The sequence below is a fragment of the Oncorhynchus kisutch genome, linkage group LG22 (genome assembly GCF_002021735.2).
Source record: "Oncorhynchus kisutch isolate 150728-3 linkage group LG22, Okis_V2, whole genome shotgun sequence".
NCBI classification, from domain to species: Eukaryota; Metazoa; Chordata; class Actinopteri; order Salmoniformes; family Salmonidae; genus Oncorhynchus; species Oncorhynchus kisutch.
In genome coordinates, this window is record NC_034195.2 from 23427665 (window position 1) to 23439109 (window position 11445).

General features: G+C 44.6%; 1 long non-coding RNA gene across 1 annotated transcript; it reads left to right on the top strand.

The window, feature by feature from the left end:
- Positions 1–3520: 3520 nt before the first annotated feature.
- LOC109867114 (uncharacterized) lies at positions 3521–11077 on the top strand. Its single transcript, XR_004204841.1, has 4 exons — positions 3521–3746; positions 4077–4163; positions 7841–7908; positions 7999–11077. It is a non-coding gene; the product is annotated as an uncharacterized LOC109867114 (long non-coding RNA).
- Positions 11078–11445: the final 368 nt, after the last annotated feature.

Sequence of the window (11445 nt, forward strand, 5' to 3'; positions counted from 1 at the left end):
TACAAACACCTGGCGTGCCCTGGAGATGCTGTCAGATGACAGACTGAGGTCCCCCAGCCACATCATAATTCACACAAGCATAAACAACCTGAGGGCCAAGCAGGAAAGGGTGGCCACAGCACTCAATAGAGTGATTGAAAAAGCTTCTCAAACTCACGTGTAGTCATCTCCTCCCTGCTACCACAAAAATACATTCACCCTGCCACTATAGTCAGTGAATGCAAGCATTTCCCTAGACTGTGCCTCAAAATGTCTACCTGGCCCACCACCCCAACCTGGACTTGAACCGCCTCTACGACCAGGTCCACCTGTACAAGGCAATAGTCCCCACCTTTGAGAGGACCCTGAAGGACATCGATCAGCACCTCACACAGGAGCAACAGAGCAACGGACACCCCACCCAGACCAGCGAGACACCCTCCCAGAACTACGAGACCCCCTCCCGGAGGACCTGCACAAAGAGGATCCAGACCAAGATGACCGACAACAAAACCACAGTTCCATAAGCCACATACCCAACCCAAGCAGTTGACACCCCCACCCCCAACAATCCCTAGCCACACCCTATAGAGGCCCCCCTCAGATCAGGCCTATGCCCCTTCTGCCCCCACATGCACCCCATCCCTGCAGCAAGAACCTTAACATGACAGCCACACACATGCCTAGGTCGTGAGCAGTGAAACAGGCCCAACCCCCACTAATACACCAGCCCAAGCACCATCCTGCAACCTAAGAGGCATGTACCAGATGCTTAGCATGCTCTGCTCACACCTAATGGTCCAAGCCTAAACCACACAAATAACAACACTGGAAACTATGAAACACAATGCTTGAGCCCTACCCTCTTCAGCATTTATATAAATGAATTGGAGAGGGCTCTAGAACAGTCTGAAGCACCCGGCCTCACCCAACTAGACTCTGAAGTCAAATGTTTACTGTTTGCAGATGATAGATAAACTCAGCAAAAAAAGAAACATCCTCGCACTGTCAACTGCGTTTATTTTCAGCAAACTTAACACGTGTAAATATTTGTATGAACATAATATTCAACAACTGAGACATAAACTGAACAAGTTCCACAGACATGTAACTAACAGAAATGGAATGTGTCCCTGAACAAAGGGGGGTTCAAATCAAAAGTAACAGTCAGTATCTGGTGTGGCCAACAGCTGCATTAAGTACTGCAGTGCATCTCCTCCTCATGGACTGCACCAGATTTGCCAGTTCTTGCTGTGAGATGTTACCCCACTCTTCCACCAAGGCACCTGCAAGTTCCCGGACATTTCTGGGGGGAATGGCCCTAGCCCTCACCCTCCGATCCAACAGGTCCGAAACGTGCTCAATGGGATTGAGATCTGGGCTCTTTGCTGGCCATGGCAGAACACTGACATTCCAATCTTGCAGGACATCACGCACAGAACGAGCAGTATGGCTGGTGGCATTGCCATGCTGGAGGGTCATGTCAGGATGAGACTGCAGGAAGGGTACCACATGAGGGAGTAGGATGTCTTCTCTGTAACGCACAGAGTTGAGATTGCCTGCAATGACAACAAGCTCAGTCCGATGATGCTGTGACACACCGCCCCAGACCATGACGGACCCTCCACCTCCAAATCGATCCCGCTCCAGAGTACAGGCCTTGGTGTAACGCTTATTCCTTCGACAATAAATGCGAATCCGACCATCACCCCTGGTGAGACAAAACCGCAACTTGTCAGTGAAGAGCACTTTTTGCCAGTCCTGTCTGGTCCAGTGATGGTGGGTTTGTGCCCATAGGCAACGTTTTTGGTGAGGACCTGCCTTACAACAGGCCTACAAGCCCTCAGTCCAGCCTCTCTCAGCCTATTGCGGACAGTCTGAGCACTGATGGAGGGATTGTGCGTTCCTGGTTTTAACTCGGGCAGTTGATGTTGCAATTCTGTACCTGTCCCGCAGGTGTGATGTTCAGATGTACCGATCAGGTGTCAAACCTGTCTCCCTGTAGCACTGTCTTAGGCGCCTCACATTGCAATTTATTGCCCTGGCCACATCTGCAGTCCTCATGCCTCCTTGTCGCAAGGCACTGGGCATCTTTCTTTTGGAGTTTTTCAGAGTCAGCAGAAAGGCCTCTTTAGTGTCCTAAGTTTTCATAACTTGTGACCTTAATTACCTAACGTCTGTAAGCTGTTAGTGTCTTAACAACCATTCCATAGATGCATGTTCATTAATTGTTTATGGTTCATTGAACAAGCATAGGAAACAGTATTTAAACCCTTTACAATGAAGATCTGTGAAGTCATTTGGAATTTTACGAATTATCTTTGAAAGACAGGGTCCTGAAAAAGAGACGTGTCTTTTTTTGCTAAGTTTAGATAGATATATTACATTACCAAAAGTATGTGGACACCTGCTCCTCTCATTCCAAATTCATGGGCATTAATATGGAGTTGGTACCCCCTTTGCTGCCACAACAGCCTCCACTCTTCTGGGAAAACTTTCCAATAGATGTTGAAAAATTGGTTCGGGGACTTGCTTCCATTCAGCCGCAAGAGCATTAGTGAGGTCGGGCACTGATGTTGGGCGATTAGGCTGGCACGCAGTCTGCGTTCTAATTCATCCCAAAGGGGTTCGATGGGGTTGAAGTCAGGGCTCTGTGCAGGCCCGGTCAAATTCTTCCACATCAAACTGTTTCCACAAAGTTGGAAGTACAGAATCGTTTGGAATGTCAAGGGGCCTTGGCCGAACCATGTAAAACAGCCCCAGACCATTATTCCTCATCCACCAAGCTTTACAGTTGGCACTATGCATTCGGGCAGGTAGCGGTCTCCTGGCATCCACCAAACCCAGATTAGTCCGTTGGAATGTCAGATTGTGAAGCGCGATTCATCACTCCAGATAAAGCGTTTCCCCTGCTCCAGAGTAAAATGGCGGCGAGCTTTACACCATTCCAGCCGACACTTTGCATTGCGCATGGTGATCTTAGGCTTGTGTGCGGCTGCTCGACCATGGAAACCCATTTCATGAAACTCCCAATGAACAGTTATTGTGCTGACCGTTGCTTCCAGAGGCAGTTTGGAACTTGGAGTGTTGCAACCGAGGACAGGCCATTTTTACTCGCTATGCACTTCAACACTCCACGGTCCCCTTCTGTGAGCCTACCACTTCGTGGCTGAGCCGTTTCCACTTCACAATAACAGCACTTACAGTTGACCGGGGAATTTTAGCAGGGCAGAAATGGTTGGAAAGGTGGCATCCTATGACGGTGCTATGTTAAAAATCACTGAGCACTTCAGTATGGCCATTCTACTGCCAATGTTAACTATGGAGATTGCATGGCTGTGTTCTCGATTTATACACCTGTCAGCAACGGGTGTGGCTGAAATAGCAGAATCCACTCATTTGAAGGGGTGTCCACATACTTTTGTATATATTAATGGTGTGATTGGTATGATGGTTTCCTCCTTTTTTTGATGGGACTGCAGTCCAGTCGGGCGCATGTAGTATAGAATAGATAGATATATCTAGGATCAGCTTGCCCTCCATTGGTGCATTTTTTGTTGCTAACCCCGCCCACTTGACATGTCACATGATCTAGCCTAGCTTTACTTTGCGGTTCAGTATTTGCAAACAAACATTAGCCCGTTTGGTAAAATACATAGCACAATTTTGTTATTTTCCTACAGGTTCTTTAGCGATTAGTCCCACCTGGCTAAGGTGCAATTTCGTCGTGGGGACAAGGCGACAGACGGCCTCAACCCAAACGGAGGGTAAGTGGCTAGCAAGCTACCATTAGTTGGCTAGTGAGCTAGTTAGCTGGCTAACTGTTATTAGCTAGCTAGGCTAACATTAGTCTCATTCAGTTTAATTCTAGCTATCCTATCTAGCTAGATAATAAACTAGCTATGACTATAGTCATCTTTGTAGCTACCCTAACTAACGCTAGCTATTAACCGGATAGCTAGCTATTGTATATGTAGTAAGCAAATTGTGAGTGTGTAACGTTAGCGAACTCAAATTTCAAGGAATGGCTAGGTGAAGAGCTGAAATTAGCTAGTTATGATACTAATAGCTGGCTAACTGTAAATCTTCTTCTTTAGTCGTGTTAAACCTCTTCGACCATTTCGAAGACCAGCACCATACCCCGTGAGAGAAGACAGGATGAACGACCACAAATACTCTGAGTGGTAGTTAACATTAAGTTACAGCTTGCAAGTTATCAAAATTGTTAGATAGTTATCAATATAGCTAACGTTAGCTAGACAGTCTGCCAACATCCCGTGGTTGACTGTTAATAAATGTTAATGGCAGGTTGGAGGAATGATGGTGAGGTGACGCACCGAAACATGAATGCAAAGGTTTTGTATTATTACACCATAATCTGATAGATGCAGTACTTGGGGTGTTATGCTGTCTGCTCCATTTTTAAGAATAAAGTAGACACACCTGTGTGTAGGAAGGGGTGAAAAACCCCTTGGCCTAGTAAGGTCTTTGTTTACTGTAACATTTTTACTTTGAGAACGGAGCTTGACATGTTGGTGTGTCACTGATACAGAAGGCAGGCCTATACTACACAACACGGATATAAATGCAACATGTAAAGTGTTTATCCCATGTTTCATGAGCTGGAAAAAAAGCTTATTTCACTCAGTTTTGCACGCATTTGTTTACACACTTGTTAGTGAGCATTTTTCCTTTGCCAAGATAATCCATTCACCTGACAGTTGTGGCATATCAAGAAGCTGATTAAACAGCATGATCATTACACAGATCTACCTTGTGTTGGGGACAAAAGGCCACTCAAAAATATGCACTTTTGTCACACAAAACAATACCACCGATTTCTCTTGTTTTGAGGGAGTGTGCAATTTGTATGCTGACTGCAGGTATGTCCTCCAGAGCTTTTGCCAGATAATTGAATGTTAATTTCTCTACCATAAGCCGCCTGCAACGTAATTTTAGAGAAATTGGCAGTACGTCAAACCGGGCTCACAACCGCAGACCATGTGTAACCATACCAGCCCAGAACCTCCACATCCATCTTCACCTGCGGGATCGTCTGAGACCAGCCACCCGAAAAGCTGATGAAACTGTGGGTTTGCACAACCGAAGAAGTTCTGCACAAACTGTCAGAAGGAAGCTCATCTGCGTCCTTGTCATCTTCGCCAGGGTCTTGACCTGACTAAAGTTTGGTGTCGTAACCAACTTCAGTGAGCAAATGCTCACCTTTGATGAATGCTGGAGAACTGTGCTCTTCATGTTTGAATCCCGGTTTCAACTGTACCGGGCATATGGCAGACTGCATGTATGGTGTTGTGTGGGTGAGCTGTTTTCAGATATCAACAGACCGCAGGGACAGCAAGCACAATGCATGTTGCAAGGATCTGTAAACAATTCCTGGAAGCTGAAAATGTCGTAGTTATTCCATGGCCTGCATACTGCATACCATACATGTTGCCCATTGAGCATGTTTCAGTATGATTGCTCTGGATTGACGTGTACAACAGCATGTTCCAGTTCCTGTCAATATCCAGCAACTTTGCACAGCCATTGAAGGGGAGTGGGACAACTTTCCACAGGCCACAAACAACAGCCTGATCAACTCTTTGCAAAGGAGATGTCGTGCTGCGTGATGCAAATGGTCACACCAGATACTGACTGGTTTTCTCATACACGGCCAACTTTTTTTTAAGGTATCTGTGACCAACAGATGCATATCTGTATTCCCAGTCTTGTGAAATCCATAGATTAGGGCCGAATGAATTTCTTTATATTGACTGATTTCCTTATGAACTGTAACTCAGTAAAATCTTAGAAATTGTTGCATGTTTTATATTTTTTTGTGTGTGTAGTATGGTGCATATGTCTTTGCCATTGTGAGGTGGCAGAACGGAGTATTCTGGTTGGGGTGTGGTGTTTAGCATAGCCTGAAGGTAGGGGGGGGCAGTTCCTCTTGGTGCTCCTTAGGCAAGCACCATGGTCTTGTAGTGGTTGCGAGCTTCGACTGGAAACCAGTGGAGTGTGCGGAGGAGCGGGTGACACAACAGAGTTTAGGAAGGTTGAACACAAGGTTCTGGATAAGTTTCAGGGGTTTGATGGCACTAGTGGGGAGCCCAGCCAACAGTGAGTTGCAGTAGTCCAGATGAGAGATGACAAAGGCCTGGAGTAGGACCTGCGCAGCTTCCTGTGTGAGGTGGTGTCGTACGAGGAGCTGGAGCGAGTCACTGCTTTGATGTTTGCAGAGAGCGACAGGGTGTTTGTCCAGGGTCATGCCAAGGTTATTTGCACTCTGGGAGGAGGCCACTGGAGTTGCCAACTGTGATGGAGAGGTCTTGTTGCGGGCAGGCCTTCGCCGGGAGGAAGAGCAGCTCCGTTTTGTTGAGCTTAAGGTGGTGGGCCGAAGTCCAAGCTAAGATATCTGCCAGGCACGCAGGTGCGTTTCGACACCTGGTTGTCAGGGGGGGATAATTGGTTTTATGGTCCATATAGCAATGATTGATAGAAGAGGCTGTGTGAGGATGACAGCTGAGTAGGGTTAGGGTTAAGAAGATGGTTCTGAGAGGGATAGCGAGGGACTGCTCTCTGAAGGGACACTGTCATAGGGGTTGATGTTGGTCTCTTGAGGGGCATTTTGAAGTAAGAAGGGGTGCAGCCAGTGGTCAGGGATGAGAAATGGAAGACTGTCTCCAGAAATGATCGGGATGATGGGTTGGGGTCGATCGGGCAGGTTGTCGGGTGGCTGGACCGTACTAGTCTCAGGATTTCATCTAGATAGAGAGGGGAGAAAGAGGTCAATGTGTGTTGTAGTTTTGTGTGAGTGGGACCAGTGGACTCTAGGCTGAGTGAATGAGGAGCAGATGTCGTCAACCTTTTTTTCCCAAAGTAGTTGACCAAGTCATCCCCAAAGGTTCGGAGTGGAGGATTGAGGGAGGAAGGTGGGAATTTCTTGGGGTTCGAGGCAGAAGCTTGTAATAGAAAGTGGCTTTAGCAAAGTATACAGAAAAGAATGTAGAGAGGAGGGAGTGAAAGGATGATAGGTCTTCTGGAAGTTTAGTTTTCCTTAATTTTCGCTCTGCTGTCCGCAGTCCTTTTCTGTAAGCTTGCAATGAGTCACTCACCCACTGGGCACACACTGGTTGATCAATGTTGGTTCCACGTCATTATTAACAATTTTGGCGCTTAGGGCACCAGGTATTCCCAGGCGGTCTCCCATCCCAGTACTAACCAGGACCGACTCTGAACAGGTGTGTTCAGGGTGGTATGGCCACCAGCTTATTTTTTTTAACTAAGTTTTCTCCCCGAATTAGACCCCTTGGCTCATCTCTGCGGCGGCTCGAAGGTCGAGTCATGCCTCCTCTGAAACATGACCTGCCTGGCTGCCTACTTATCACATTGGTAAGTCTGACATCCGTGTTAAGCGAGCAATGTGTCGGAGGAAACACTGTTCGACTGATGACCGTTATAAGCTTGCAGGCGCCCGGCCCTGCCACAAGGTGTCTCTAGAGCACAATGAGCCAAGGAATGCCCCACCGGCCAAACCCTCCCCTACCCCGGACGGCGCTGGGACAATTCTGTGCCCTCCTATGGGACTCCCGGTCACATCCAGTTGTGACACAGCCTGTGATCGAACCCCAGGTTGTGGTGGCACCTCAGCACTTCATTGCAGTGCTTTTGACCTCTGCGCCATCCAGGACCTTTGTCATTGAAATGACTTGATTCAATGTTGAATTGCTGTCTGTGCCCAGTGGGCAGCCAGAAAGGGGAGGGGACAGTGAGTCATAGGATGCAGAGTAGGAGGGGGGCAGAGCAATGATTCAGATGGTACATGACCATCACTTCATGCATGAATGTGTTACTCTTTCAGTAATGAGTTAGACCAACAGCATGACTACTCTGGTAACAACGTGGACTATGAAGGATATCAACAAAATGGTACGCTCACATTTCTCTTATGTGGACTATCAATGAAATGTGTTTATTTGCCAAGAACTGGTTTAGAAAATGTCTTCTCTCACCCCTCAGCTTCTCTCAAGGTTTTACAATCCAGCTGACAACCGTAGTGCCCTCTACCGGCGGTTCTACAAGCTACTTCACAAGGCACCTGCTGGCTGTGTGGTCCTGTCTGTGAGCAACCAGAGCATGCGAGTACCTCACCTTCAAGCAAATAGGGAATAGCCATGGGTATTTATGCTTTTGCAAATTTTCTTTGCCCTTGTTGTAAATGGAGGCCGGTGTTTTGTTGTTTCTCCAGGAGTGAGGATGAAGATTTCAGCAATTGTGGTGATTGTGTGTGTGTGAAGAGGAATGAAAAGACCCCTACTCCTGTTGGATCACTTTTGTGGGAGTTTAACAGTAATAGTCAAGAATACCTACAATGCCTTCAGAAAGTATTCATACCCCTTGACTTATTCCACATTTTGTTGTTACAGCTTCTATTCAAAATGTATTAAACATTTTCCTCATCAATCTACCCACAATACCCCAGAATGACAAAGTGAAAACATGTTTTTAAAATTGTTGGTTATTTATTGAGAATGAAAAACTGATATATAATTTACATAAATATTCACAGCCCTGTGTCAATACATGTTAGAATCGCCTTTTGCATTTACACCTGTGATTCTGTCTGGGTACGTCTAAGAGCTTTGAACACCTGAATTGTACAATATTTGCTCACTATTCTTTTCAAAATTCTTGAAGATTTTGGTGGTTGATGAATGCTAGACAACCATTTTAATGTCTTGCCATAGATTTTCTAGCATAGATTTTCTAGCATATTTTAAGTCAACTGTAACTAGGCCACTCAGGAACATTCACTATCTTCGGTGTAGATTTGACCTTGTGTTTTAGGTTATTGTTCTGCTGAAAGGGGAATTAATCTCCCAGTGTCTGGTGGAAAGCAGACTGAACCAGGTTTTCTTCTTGGATTTTACCTGTGCTTAGCTCCATTTCTATTCTGAAAAACTCCCGAGTCCTTAACGATTACAAGCATACCCATAACATGATTCAGCCACCACAATGCTAGAAAATATGGAGGGGTACTCAGTAATGTGTTGTGTTGGATTTGCCCCAAACATAACACTTTCTATTCACGTCAAAAGTTAATTGCTTTGCCACATTTTTTGCAGTATTACGTTAGTGCCTTATTGCACACACAATGCGTGTTTTAGAATATTTGTATTCTGGTCTGGCTTCCTCCTTCTCACTTTGTCAACTATTTTGCTGTCGCCCTTAACTCACCTGATTACTTAATCAAGGGCTATGTATAATTAGTTGAAATATACATGGAACGCCCGGGGATTCCCGAGGAAAGGTTTGGAGAATCACTGATCTGAATGGTTAAAAGTGCCACCACTCACTTACACGCTACCCATGTCTTTCTCTCCAGGTTGGCTGGAAAATGTAAGATCTATTTTTAGGAACAGCCTCCCTGTTTTCCTCACAATCGCTGATAAATGAGAATCTTCTCATGCATACATTTCATCTCTCTTCCTAAAAAAAAAAATATAGAAGACGATACAAATCTAAATTGCACCCATTTAAACCTGAGACTGACTAACGCTATCGTTAGGGATTGTTCGATTTCCCATAATATGCCAGCTTGATGTTTTGTTGAAGATGCATATTTCGTTGATTTCTTGACATGCCCATCAGTAACGTTAATTCAGACATTCACCACAGACACTCTACAGAACAAATTGATGGCAACATAAGAGTTATGAAAACTAAAAATCTCTTGGAGTAAAAACATGTCAACTCATGCAATGCATGTTCTACTTTTCTGTTCTACTTGTTCTTATTGCACTCTGGGGGAAAAAAATATTTTCTTTCATCCTCTTCCTGTTCAATCTCAAGGTCTGACAAGCGAATATTGTTCCCGTTTGCCGAGCCGATGTAGCGTTGAAATGCATGTCTATTCAACTAGACAAACCTGGGATATTTCATGGAATGGGATGAATGAGTTGTACTTTAAACTCACAAAACTGAATTGAATGGAGACTGAAGATCCATTGACCTATGGCAGTTTTTGTTTTCCTCGCAGACACTGAGATTATTTTCGTACATAAATTTGAACTTTCTCTCCATTAAAAAAAGACCATACGAATCCATACGGCTTCCATTGAAGATACCATACAAATGTAAACTGCTTCCATTAAAGATCTGTTAAGTCTCTGTAGAGCTTATACACTCAAAACAATCTGCATTTTCAAATAGAAGTTCTGGTAACCTTTTATTGTAACGTTAGGTTTTAATGTTGTACAGTAAGTAGCCTGCTTTAGCAATGCTTTGGTAGCTACTTACACGTGTAAATAGTAGTAACAGGACAGAATTCGCTGTCATTCTTAAATGCAAACATATAATCAATTCCATGCTGAAAAGTTTGACACTCACAAATATAAGAATGTTAGTTGAATATAGCCTACCAAAAAATGCCCAGCCTAAACCCTATCTACTGATGTTTTTTATTTTCCTCAGTGTGCTACGAAGTTGTATGTTCTCTCAATGTTAAATACTGTAAACCCGAATGTCCTATTCAATGACATCTTTACACTGTTAACTCATCTTGGTACTTGTGGACAAAAAATGTATGCATACTGTATTTTGAAATAGTCACCCCTGCCAAAAAGCATTGCTGAGCAGGAAAGACCTACATACTGACTCTGGTGCCTAAAGTTTTGTGGAGAAATTGAATATGTGCAATGTTAATCAACAATAGTCTGTGTTAATGAAGCAGAGGTTTAAGTTTTATTAGTCGCATGGTGTACACTGTCCAATGAAATGTATACGTGCAGGTTCCTTCTGGACAATGCAACAACAATAAGAAAAGATAAGAATACGATCATAAAGTAAATGGCTCAGTAAAATAGATTAAACATTCATCCCAAGTATTGCTATGATATGTGCCTGTTGTGGGCTTCAAGAGACCTCACTGTCCCACCCTCAACATATTCTATATTACTCACAGTAGACAAGTGGTTTGAATGACAATTGTAACTGGTCAGTATATGATGTTCGTGCTCTTTCAACACTGTGGTAAGATGTTTAAGAACACACAAACGATTAGCATATTTACAATAAATGCACATCAGCAAATAACGAACTCACAGCTTTATTGAATCAACCTATCACATCCATTTTTACAATATTAGGCCTATGGTTAAATCAAGCTATCCTGCTCTTCACTGGTCACTTAACTACAACTTGATAAGAGTTACGATTCAGTTTAGGTGTGAAAAGTTTAGTTGTCTTCGTGTGGTTGTTGACTCCAGGCCTGGACATGCTGCAGAGCTGCTCCTCGCGTCATGTCTGTGTACCCTTCGGTCTGCTTTCAAAGGGATTACCCCAAACCGATAGGTCACTGTTTGCAGGACCGCGGCCACCGTGGAAATGATTTACCTGCAGGTGGAGTCGGGCCTGAGCCGGGCCCTACAAGATCTCGGCTCCGACGGTTCCCCCTTATGTAATTCT